This window comes from Melospiza georgiana, chromosome 1 (assembly GCF_028018845.1).
Source record: "Melospiza georgiana isolate bMelGeo1 chromosome 1, bMelGeo1.pri, whole genome shotgun sequence".
NCBI classification, from domain to species: Eukaryota; Metazoa; Chordata; class Aves; order Passeriformes; family Passerellidae; genus Melospiza; species Melospiza georgiana.
Genome location: NC_080430.1, coordinates 98,299,953 through 98,312,099, shown reverse-complemented (window position 1 = coordinate 98,312,099; position 12,147 = coordinate 98,299,953).

Here is a 12,147-nt window from a genome sequence, read left to right as displayed (position 1 = left end):
CATTTGTCTGGGTGTGGGGCAACTAAACTGCTATCAAGTGATTTTTTAGTTAAGCTTCCAGTTCAGTCCCTAACAAATAGCATACTTTAATACAGAAAATTATAACATAGGCTTGATGATCTGGTCCTGATATTTGATAGATTTCACAGCATAAAATAATTGCAAAAAATGATATTACCTTCTAAGACTAGGAATAATTTTATCTAAGGTTTTTATAGAAACAGTGCTGCTTTAATTTCACATGAGATATGGTGCAGATAGAAAATTGACAAAAGTATTCACATTCAAATAATAGACATTATTTGCCTTCAGACACTGTGAAGTTACATTCCTTCCCCCCCCCACTTGTTAAATTTGGCATTAACTCTTGCAATCATTATTTATTTTCATAATTTTTTCCCTTAATCTAATGCACTACAGATATCTCCACAGATAATAACTTATTGTGTATTATTATAGCAATAATAATAAACAATAACTTTCTGTGTTCTACTGTATTTAGGAATTACTTCTTCCTGAACAGTGTTTGAAAAATAAGTACAGTTTCTTCTTACCAAATATTCCCTCCTGTGACCTGTTTGGTGCTGCTGTTTCTAGTTTTATTTAGAGATAACTTTGAACTTACTTTTGAGTATCTCACTTATTTATTTATTTATATACAATAATATTTTACCTTGTCATTTTCATTTTTTTACTTCCTTTTGCAGATTTTCTCCCAAAGTCAGAATAAGCTATCAAGTATGTTACAGCTACTTGTTTGTACTATCTTTGCTAAAATCATGGGGAAGGAAAATTAGGGTTTTTTGGCTGGTTTGTTTTGTTGGTTTTTTTTTTTTTTTTTTTTTTTGTTGGTTTGGTTTTTTGCTATGATTTTTTGTGGAGAGGAAAACAAACAAATATCTTAATTCACTAGTTGTACAGAATTTCACTTGCAAACCACCCTGTCGAATTTCCCTATGAGTAAACAATTCAAATTGCTTTCTTACATTTGTCTTTGTTTATGGGTTTTTTGTTCTTGCCTATTTAAGAGGTTTGTATATTCAGGGTAACAAACATTAACATCATTGAATCTGTATCTGTCATATAATTAAAAAAAATTCCCTGTGTATTTATCATTTACTGAATATTGTACTGAAACATTATAGAAATAAATACATAGATGTAAAATTGACAGTCATAGTGGCTGTCTATTGTTTCATTAAAGGTAACTTGATTTAAAACCAAAAATTAATCATGATCCTGTATTCCACCTCTTCTATTTTTTTCTCCTATAGCACTTACTAAAGTGAAAATTACCAACCAATCCCTTCGTTCTCGAAACCCATTCTTTCTGTATTTCTTGAAATATGGAAAAAACATAACTATTTTTAAGTCAGAAATGAACACCAGAGTCTAATGCAGGAATAAATCCCCATAATGCTGCCTTCTGAATATACTATCCTTAAACAATGAGGAACGATCATCTTTTCAGACATGTATTTGTATTTTGCCTTCTATTTTAAATATTAGAAGATGCAATATCTCTTTTCTTAGTGGGTTTGATTTCCAATGGCATAGAGTAATGTGGGTTTATTTTCCATTCTAATGTTAACCAATATTTTTCTGGATATTTACAGAAGAGACCAAATGCCACTGCCATCCTTTTCTTACTTAAATATTTTAAAATCCTGTCCCTTGATGCAATCCACTTTCTAAGAAGGCTCCAGATTACTTATTCTCTTGTGCTTTTGCAAATGATTTTTGTCCCTCCCTAGGGACAAAAATGAGCTATCAAACTTCTCCAGATATTTTAAATTTAAAAATCTAGATGCCTCTATAGTGAATCCACAATAAAATAGTCTGTGTTTTCTACTCAATTTTGTGGATTTGATCTTTGCTTTAATATCAGTGTTTGGTGCCTTGGGATACTTTCATGCTTGCTTCTAATTAATTTGGTCAGTTTTCACTGACCAAGTTTAAAGCTACTTCACTAGCTTTAAATTCCTTCAGTTCTTTAATTACAATTCTTCATTTGAGACTTGTCCTGGGGTGGTTTATTTCTGCATGTGTACGAAAACATTACATTCATTTTGCACCCTGGAGTGCTTTTGACTGCAACTAATCGAACTCTAGGCCTTTAAGAGCACAATTGCATTCACATATTAAGTGTATTAAGGACACACACACCCAAATTCACAGCTGGCAATTGAGAGGCCAAAACTGGATCTGCAGTTCAAGGATACAAAAAGGATCTCTTAAAAATATGTCCCAAAAAATGTCCATATTTTGTCTGTAGAAACTTCATTCTGATCTGACTTTCATCATTACAGACACGTCTAAAGCACTGCCTAATCTAGGTTAGATAGTAAGGAAGACTATCTAGAATTTTAGTGAAAAATCTCCCCTGTTTGAAGGCACTTGGGAGAGTCTTCTGTAGACTGTGTGTGTATGCGTGATTAAATCTTTGCTTCAAAACCTGAGTAAAAGCAGCAATATTGCTACCCTTCCCTTTAACCCCCTGGGAAGGAGCACTTGGTGTGGAAGGAGAAAGATCAAAACCTTCAGCAGAGGCTTTATAAGATTGGGGCAGGGACCTGAAAAGGAAAGATAAAAGTTGGAACTGAAAGGTGATGAAAGCATTGAGTATTAAACTACAGCCAAAGACCTTTGTAAGAACATGTGACTACCCTTGCAAAATTTCCTCCCTTTTCCTCTCACATAGGAAGATGTAAAGAAAGATGATACTGAGCAGATGAGAGATGTGGCTTCAGCAGCCTTTTCTTGTGAATCCTGTTATCTAAGATCGAAGAGGCAAACAGCAGTGATTTTGTTACCTTTCTTCTTCTTACACATATTCAATATTTATGCTCTTTTGTGCATTACATGTAGCTTGAAAAAAAACATATGTTTGTAACTGAAGAATAACTATGACATCACAACTGTGTGGCAATGCATGTAGCTGTGCTGTGAATTGTTCTCAGTATTATATTTATTAGTCGATCATTCAAAAATATCCCATTTCCATAATTCCTAAGCCCTATCATTCAGGAAAACTCTTCCAAAAATGACAGTGGGATGCTATTCCTCATAATAATAATTTCAATATGATAACTGAATTGTCAGTACTGACAGTACCTTTCAGACCATTCCGTCCCATGGGACTCTGTGTCAGTGCAGACATATAGAGCTCAGGAAAGGCTCACATGAAACTAATGGAAGAGGGCTTCCAGACCAGCCAACATTCCTTCAATGCTGGTATTCCCTGGAGGGACAGGGTAAGTTCCCACTGGGGGGTTTTGTGGGGGTTTTGCGGTGGGTGAAGTTTTTGTTGTTGGGTTTTTTGGAGTCTTTTTTGTGTTCATTTTTAGTACATTAAACATGGACCGTAATGTATACTTGTGAACACTACCTGGAGGTGTTGTGACAAAACTGAAAAGAGTATGAATTACATTCTATATTGGTGAGATTCTTCTTTTTCTACAAAGAGAAATGCATATTATCAGTGAATGACAATATTATTTGTTCAGTTCTGGTCCAGTTTCAAACATCAATGCAACAATTCCCACTTTTATGAAAGAGTCAGTAAATTGTGCTTAAGTGCCTATATGGTGCCAAAACCATTATTATTAATGTAGAGATAAAAATAAGCCTTCCTTCAGTCCTTTACCCATCTATTCTTCTGTATTTAGTGTGTTTATATGTTGTCTTTTCTTTAGGCACCATAGGATAATTTATTTTGCATACAGAAAATGGAGTCAAGGGGGGAGGGGGAAGCAATGGGTCCATCTAAAACTCAAAGCAGAACTATCCAAATTGTGAGACGATAATCTGCACTACTGAAAGGACATAGTGCTTCTAATGACTTAATTACCAGAATAATCAGGACCCACGTCTTATGAATTGGGGAACGATTTTACTAAGCAGTTGTTTTATCTATGTCTTATTTTAATAAATGATATGGTTTTGTATCTCATAATATTAGATGATTTCAAATAGTTGATTTTAAAACTATGATCGTAACTACTGTACATTTTATTAACATTATGCTTATAGTTACAGCCTAGGTGAGACAAATGTTTACCTTATCAGAAAGGCTAAAGGCTAGGCAGCTGTGTGGAAGAGTGAGCTTTGATATTCAGTATTTCATAACCTGTTAATTAAAAGGTAATGACAAAAGTAAGAGAAGATATTTGCATTAAATGTTATCTTTAATGATAGGAAGGAAATAAGACAAATGAAGGCAGAAGGTTATTATCCTTTTTGGAAGACATAATCAGCTAACTGTGGTTCAGAGTCTATCAACACTAAGAAGAGTTATTGATTCATTGCTGTCAGTTTTTGGGGCTGTTTGGTGGGGTTTAAGTGGTTCAGATTTGGCATTGTTTTTTTGTTGTAGGTTTTTTTTTTTGTTAGCTTTTTAATGGCACAAGCTTTTTGGAGAGCATTCGACATGATGTTTTTGTTGATGACAAACAATTGGTTATATCACATAGCTTTTATCATGACACCACTTTAAAAACATTTAAGACTGTGTTTTGGGCAAGAATCCTCGTTCAGTATAAAATGTTTGCATCATCCATGTTCAGTTGGGAAATTTACCTAATTCACATGCTTGTACTCTTTAATGGGAAAGATTACACTGTGAAATATGCTACATTGCTAAATTAACATCTGGTCTTAAATAGTTTGCTTGGAGCTGAAATAGCTCTTATGGTCTATAAAAGATGTCAAATACATGTTGAAAAAGAAGACTACTCTGGCCATGATAAAAACATGTAAAGCTTTTGTCTTTCTTTAAAAAAGGTCACATAAATTGTCTTGGACATATGGACTGCATGAGACTTACATCCTCAGTTGCTTGAAGGAAAAAAAAAAGAAGTCATGCATGCTACTACATCAGAATCTTTTCATAAGTTCTAAGCTCTCACAGAGATAGGAAGGCAAGCACAGTAGGAGAATGTTGAGCTACTCCCTTAATATGGAAGCAAGTTTCCCTTTAAATGGAAGGAGTTTCCCCAGTTCTAGCCCTGCAGCTTCTGGTTGGTGTTCTTTTGCTCTTCATAAAAGACATTCTCTTTTTTAAGCTTCCTTGTCAGCCATCCCGATTGTCCCTGTAAGAACCACTTTAAACTGACTATGCCCTCCAAAGCACAGTTTCTGAGAGGAAATTGAAAAACTTTATAGCAGATTACTTTGACTTATATGGTACATGTAAGTTATTTTATACTAAGAAACTTGTTGATACATTTTTCTCATGACTCTATATGGTGTTTCTTTTTCTAGGAATTGATGTGGTTTTTTATATGTTAGGCATGTACACATGGTCAGTATGAAAATATCATGTTTTAAGAGTATGCCACTATCTGATTTTGGAAAGCTCCTTCAATACTGAAACACTGAAAGCCACTATTAGCATGACTTTTATTTCTTGTTCACAGTAGGTAGGAAAAAAATCTAATAATCTTGATAATGACACTTTGGAAAGAGAAAATATCTGCCTCAAGAGAAGTGAAAATCAAAGTTTATGAAAGTTAAAAAACACATGAACATGCTACAACAATTTTAGATCTTACCAATAAACAGCAATGAATATACATTTAACTCTGGAAAGTTCTAGAGAAATTTTAGATTACAGTAGAAACTGTGTTAACTTTGTTAACTTTGTTCTCCAAACAGAATTTTGCACTTAGTGAAATATGGAGGAAAAAATCCCTTGATAGGTTTGACACTAATTTGATTATGGTCAAGTATTTTAGACTTGATTGCATAATAACATTATTTTCTTATATTGTGATATTTGACATACATGTTTGTAAATAAGTAGAATGTGGAAAAACATCATGGGCTAGGAAAATATTACAGAAAATATAATACTTGTGGCAAAAAGAAGAAAAAAAAGCATTTTTAAAAAGTCTTATAATCTGAGCCAAAAAACTTATACATTTCATATGTGGTGAAAAAGAGAAAGCAAAAAAACAGGAGACAACATTACAAAATTAATTTTCTGTGTTGACTTCCTAGGGTTAAAAATGTGGAGAAGGAATTTAAATTAGGGAGAGGGGGAAATGTTTATTTAATTATCTGATTATTGCACAGAAACTTTATTGTTCTCTTTATAGAAGCTCCCACTCATCAACGTTGGCTTCATCATCCATTCCAGATATCTATCTTGAAAGTTATATCAAAAATACTGAAATTATTCTGGCTGACCATTGATTATATTGTCCACTTTGCTGAAAAGTCTCACATCCACCTCCACACATTTCACATGGAAAAGAGTCCTTTCCACATAGACGTGGACCTTGTGCTCTCTGATCCCCTAAGACAGACTTTTAACTATTTATGAGGGAAATGTTAGTGCTTAAACTGTGGTTTGAGATTCCTTTCCATGTGAAGTTATTTGATTCTCTATCTATGAAGCTAGATAATTAAAAAAAACCCCAAAAAACTTTTAAATGTTCTCTGTCATATACTACCAAGATCTATGTTAAAGTCTGGGAATTAAATACTAATTTAATTCCTGTATTTGCAACACTCTCAGTGCTATTTAGACAACTAGCCATCACTCCTAACAGCAATGACATCCCATTCCCTTTTAATCAGTAAAGGAATATATTAATTGGCTTCAATTTTCCCATGTACTCAGCTACTGTACTTCATAATCCATCGTCTACTGTCTCACCTGGAATTCAGTTGTGAAAAGAGCTTCAGCAGAGTATACAGCCCCAAATCACAAGAATCTGTATTTTTTATTGTCAAAGCTTGCTTGGCTATTTAAGTGTAATGATGTTTTTTCCATCTCAGTTGATAGCTGTAACATTTTACAGAAGAAAAATGTCTCATTAAAAATGGCAAAAAGTAGTTAATTGATTTTGATCAAGATAAATTTTTATTTTGAAAATTTTTGATGCAGATTTCGGGAAAATTTCCAGAAAGAATCCCAAGTACTCACACAAATATCAACAAACAAAAAACTGTTAAGTTCTTGAATCTAGGATCTCTTTTTGTATCTAATTTTATAAAATGTAAAACCCTTTCTCCTTTTTCTAACAAAATAAGTCAGCTTTGACTAAGTATCTTTTTACTGTTGAAAATACCAAAACTAGTATGAATGAAATAAAAAAAAATCTCTAATTTCAGAGATTTAATAAATTTTACTTTATTTAATGTGGCTAAGGAAAAGCAACTATTCAAAACTATCCTATCAGATTTTCTGTCTAATGCATACCAAGCACATAATTGCCCAGTAATCTCTGATTAAAAGTTCATTATATAAGACTCAGAGTTGTTTTTCATTTCTTAGGTCAAAACTGCAAGGCTAAAACCCATAGAAAACAGGCTTTACCTTACAAAGAAAACTGTTGCATTATGTCAGACTTTGAGAGAAAGATAAATATGGAACCTCATGATGTCATTGTCATTGATTCACTTTTTGAAGTACATCAGGGCTATACTCACCTTTCATGTCAAAAGAACAAGAGGATGCCCATCACTTTTCAGGTAGTCTAAGAACTACAATAGATTTCTTCTGTTGTCAGAGACATAATATTGTCTTCTGAAAGAAAATTCAGCATAGATTAAGTGACAGGAAATTCTATTTTCTCCTTCTCCTTCTTCCTCTTCTTCTTTCTCTTCTTCCTCTTCTTCTTCTTTCTCTTCTTCTTCCTGTCCTTTTTTATTTCTTCTCTTGGAAAAGATAAATTAAAATCCAAGAGCAAATCACATGTCAAATTAGTGTATTTGTCTTGTTTAGCCCTTTGGTCTTTTTTCTATGTCCATTATATGTCAGATGTTTTTGACATGCTTCTGCATAAAAATAAACCATTAATTTTTCCAATTCTAATGATTTGAATAATATTTTTTCTTGGTGACAGCCTACCTATTGCTCTTTGAATTGATATTTTGTTGCTTTCTATAAACAAGGATTTGTGTTAGAATTTGATGCCCATCATTCCCTTGTTTCATCAGCTTAAAACCAATAACAAAAGATATTTATTGTTGTTTGAAGAAACAGCAAGGAAGAGTTGAAAAAGATGACATATATATAAAGGAAAGCAGTGAAATATTTTGATAATCAACTTATTACATCTACTGTCAGAGCGAGGATTACTGTGTATTTTCTAAACTGTGTAACAGACATTATTAGAGATATTCCTTCCAGTTGCCAATATTTGCTGCCCAGAAGTACCTCAGACACAGCTGTTTTGAACTGTGCTTTCTTGGACAGTGGCAGACACAGATGGCAGGTGGGCAAGCACCTGCTTATATTAGCTTTTCAGTTAAACAGACAAGTCCATACCGTTTTTGAAATATATTGGTTTAATCCCAAAGTTTTGGTCAGTAGAAAGCCCTGAAATTAAATAAACATACACCTTATTGCCATAACTTTCTTCTGCAAAGTTTTGAATATTTTGCTTCCCACCATCCTGCCCATTGCTTTAGTTTCTATGACATTCTATTTTAAGTCTATTTTGACCTATTTTACTAAGTAGGCCCTAGTATTTTTGCTAGACACTCTAGCAAACTGCTAATTATTCTTAGAAAATATCATTACATTTTAAATTTTACTTTGCTTGAAGCAGTTGTCTGAAGTGTTAGGAAGAAGCAGTTCAGTTCCTCAAAGTCAACATCTTTTAAAGAGGATTTTTGTTTTTATTTGAGTTCTTTTTTTGCATTATTTTTATAGAAGTGTTGTGTCACTAAAACCTATGTTGAGTATCTGAATATTTTACCTAGACAACTTAACATTTTTGTTAAAAAATTAGTCTTCGCTGTAATTTCTTTCAGGAAGTAAGTTGATGTTAAATTTAGGAGCACTTAATTAAATTTCATCATGAGGTGTGAAATGCTTCTTTGAATCTGATTTGCTCAGCTCAATGATTTTGATATACATTTGCATTACTTTTTTTAAAGTTTTACTAAGAAATGCATTTTCTCACTTCTATATATTTGCCTTGAGGAGCATATAACTAGTATGTGATCTCTTCACCTGCTGTTGAAAGGATAAAATGGATTTTTCCTGTATGCAAGGCAGTTCTATGCATTTTCTTCACTGAATATTGAAATACAATAAATTGGATAAAACATCTGCATATCTGTACATGCATCTGCTTTACGTGTATGCACGGGCAAGTTTGATTTCCAGAATCTCCAGAGGTCAAGACATGGCCAATTACATGGCTCCATGTCAAAAGGCAGATATGACTAAAGGTCTTCCTTTGACCAACTGTATTCTAAATTTTTTATAGATTTTCCATTAATTTGGTTGTGGTTCTGGACATAGTCTGTTTCTTTTTCCTTGAAACAGGACACAAACATTTCAACCAGATATTTTTTTTGTATACTATCACAGTAGATTTTGATAAAAAATTACTTTAATAATAATATCTGGCCTGGACTACCACATAAATAATTTTGTAGCATGTCTAGTAATATTCAAAATTCTTTTAGCAAGTGCAATTTAAATGTTAGTACTAAGTAGCTCACATGGTTAGCTATGAAATGACTTGGTGAGGCTGAAAAACCTAGACTAGAAATGTATGCAAGGGTGCTGGTTTTGGCTGGAATAATTTTTGTCAGAGTGGCTGGTATGGGGCTGTGTTTTAGATTTGTGCTGAACTCAGGGTTGATAACACAGAGATGCTTTTGTTACTGCTGAGCAGGGATTGCACAGAGTCAGGACCTTTTCTGCTCTTTGTATTGCCATGGTGGGAAGGACACTGGCTGTGCATCAGTAGTGGGGATGGGACATAACTGGGTGACCCAAACTGACCAAAAGGATATTCCAAACCATATGGCATCATGCTCAGTATGTAAATTGGGGGGGAAAAGGAGGAGGGGTGGATGTTTGGAATGATGGAATTTGTCTTCATGAGTCACAGTTACACATGACAGGGTCCTGCTCTTCTGGAGGTGGTCGAACATTTGCCCACCCATGGGAAGCCGTGAATCAGATCCTTGTTTTCTTTTGCTTGCAGACACAGCTTTTGCTTTCCTTATGAAGCCATCTTTATCTCAACCCAGAAGTTTGCCAGCTTTTACCTTTTGATTCTCCCCCACATAATGCTGGCTGGGTGAATGAGCAAGCAGCTGTGCTGGGCTTGGTTGCTGGCTGAGGTTAAATCACAACACTAAGGGGAAAGGGGAACTTTGATTTTTCTATTGAAAGGCCTTTACATTGAAAATATTCAAACTGAATATTTTCAGTCTTAGCAACAACTGAATATAGAAAAGGGGCAGAAAAAAAAGGACAGTATAAACAGATGGTAATGCAATATAAACTCCTTGCAAACTGTTCTGAAAGACTCAGTCTGAATCTGTTCTATTGGTGGTCACAGACCACACATCTGTATAAGGAAAGAAATAAATCATAAAACAATGAACAGTACTATAAGAACGAAATACTGATAATGCATGCGAGAGATTTTGTGCTTTGCTAGGATTAATATTTTATATGAAATTCACCACAGAGAGAGACAAAACCCAGTAAGTTTAATTCAGCAGGAAGAAACTTGTCTCAATAGTTGAGGCAAAGTAATGCAAGGAATTATATCTTGAAGCGGGGCTTGTACCACACATATGCAAAAAAGAGGAAACAAAACCTCAAACCATTCCTTCCTCAAGCAGCTACCTTAAAGATTATAATCTTTGAAAGCAAATCAGATTTTCTATGCTAAGTTTCTTTCTTGTGAATATTTTATGGTGCCTCTTCTTCTTATGAAGAGACACTAATGTGAAATAAATAATTGTATAATGTCTTGCATATTTATTAATTAGATAGATGCTGTGCACCTACACTTCTTTCTAATTTGATCACATAAACTGTTTGATTTATCTCCAAGCAGAGCCATTTAAAAACATTTCTATTCCAGACATTTTCTCATTTAGATCAATTTATTTGTCAGTTAATATGTGGTGTGTAGTCATCTTCCAGCTATCTGTGGACAGTTTTACTTGAACTGTTTCAAAATCCTTTTTAAAATGCAGTTTATCTTTAATTTATCATTTATGAGTGAATTTATAGCATTCAAAAAAGAAAAAAAAAGAAAATATATTGCATTTTCACTATATCTTAGCTCTTACAATTGTTTCTTAATTAAGAGCACTGGGTATGAATTATATATCTAATATCTTAATAAGATTAGTTTCCAGTTTATTGTGAAATTTTTTTATTTATGAGAACACCCAGGAAAACCTTATATAACACATAATGAATGATATTAATTGCAAGAAAAGCCTAAAGAGAAAGAAGGTCCTTATTGGACATAGAAAACACTGTATGAGGTTGTCTTTTGGAAAATGAATATACTCTAGTGGACTGTAAGAGATTCATATGTTTCTTTCCTCAATATAGAACACTTTATCACTCTCTCTTACCAAGGAAATAGCTGACTCACACCGGTTTAAGATAAGAGAAAGATAATTCTCCTGGGAAAAGAAAAGTCTTTTAAAAAGATTCAAGAAATTGACATGTTCTCATCTCTGCAACATTCTGTTAGTTTTCAATTTAGTTTGTCAGCACCAACAACTCTGAGAAAATTGAGGCTTCATTTGAAGAAAGAGAGTAATTCTGCAGAGATATTTGCAAATAATTCTATGTGAATAAGGTTATCAAATATCCAATTATCTGCCTTGACATGTGTCCTTTTCTGTCCAGACCTCCTCTTAGGATGTACGGTATACTGGACATGTACAGATCTGTGTATAAATATATATTCAAAGTTTATACTTTCCAGATACACTAGCTGTATTACCCAGCTGTATTACACTAGCTGTATTATTTGGCACCAACTGGATTAAAAATCTGTGGTCTTGTATGCTTGTTTCTGTCCTGTCAGCCTAAGAGGAAAAGACAAAACCTCAGTACATCAGGCAGTATTGGAAGACGAGTAATGTGAGTTGATGAGTAATTGATAATTACTCATCAACTCACATTATAAGAATTCACATTTAAAGCATGAGACAGGTGAGAAAAGTGACAGAAGCTTTTTTTTTGTCCATTTCTCTTTGAGTGTGTAAGTCCTTCTCATCCTGCACAGGTTTTCACATCTTGATAAAAACATATATGAGAGAGAAACACATTTTTCAGATTAAAAAAAGGTTGAAGCATTAGTGAATGTAGAATGGCAGATTTTTGTATAATGCTTGTCTCTCGGCTAATATCTGCAC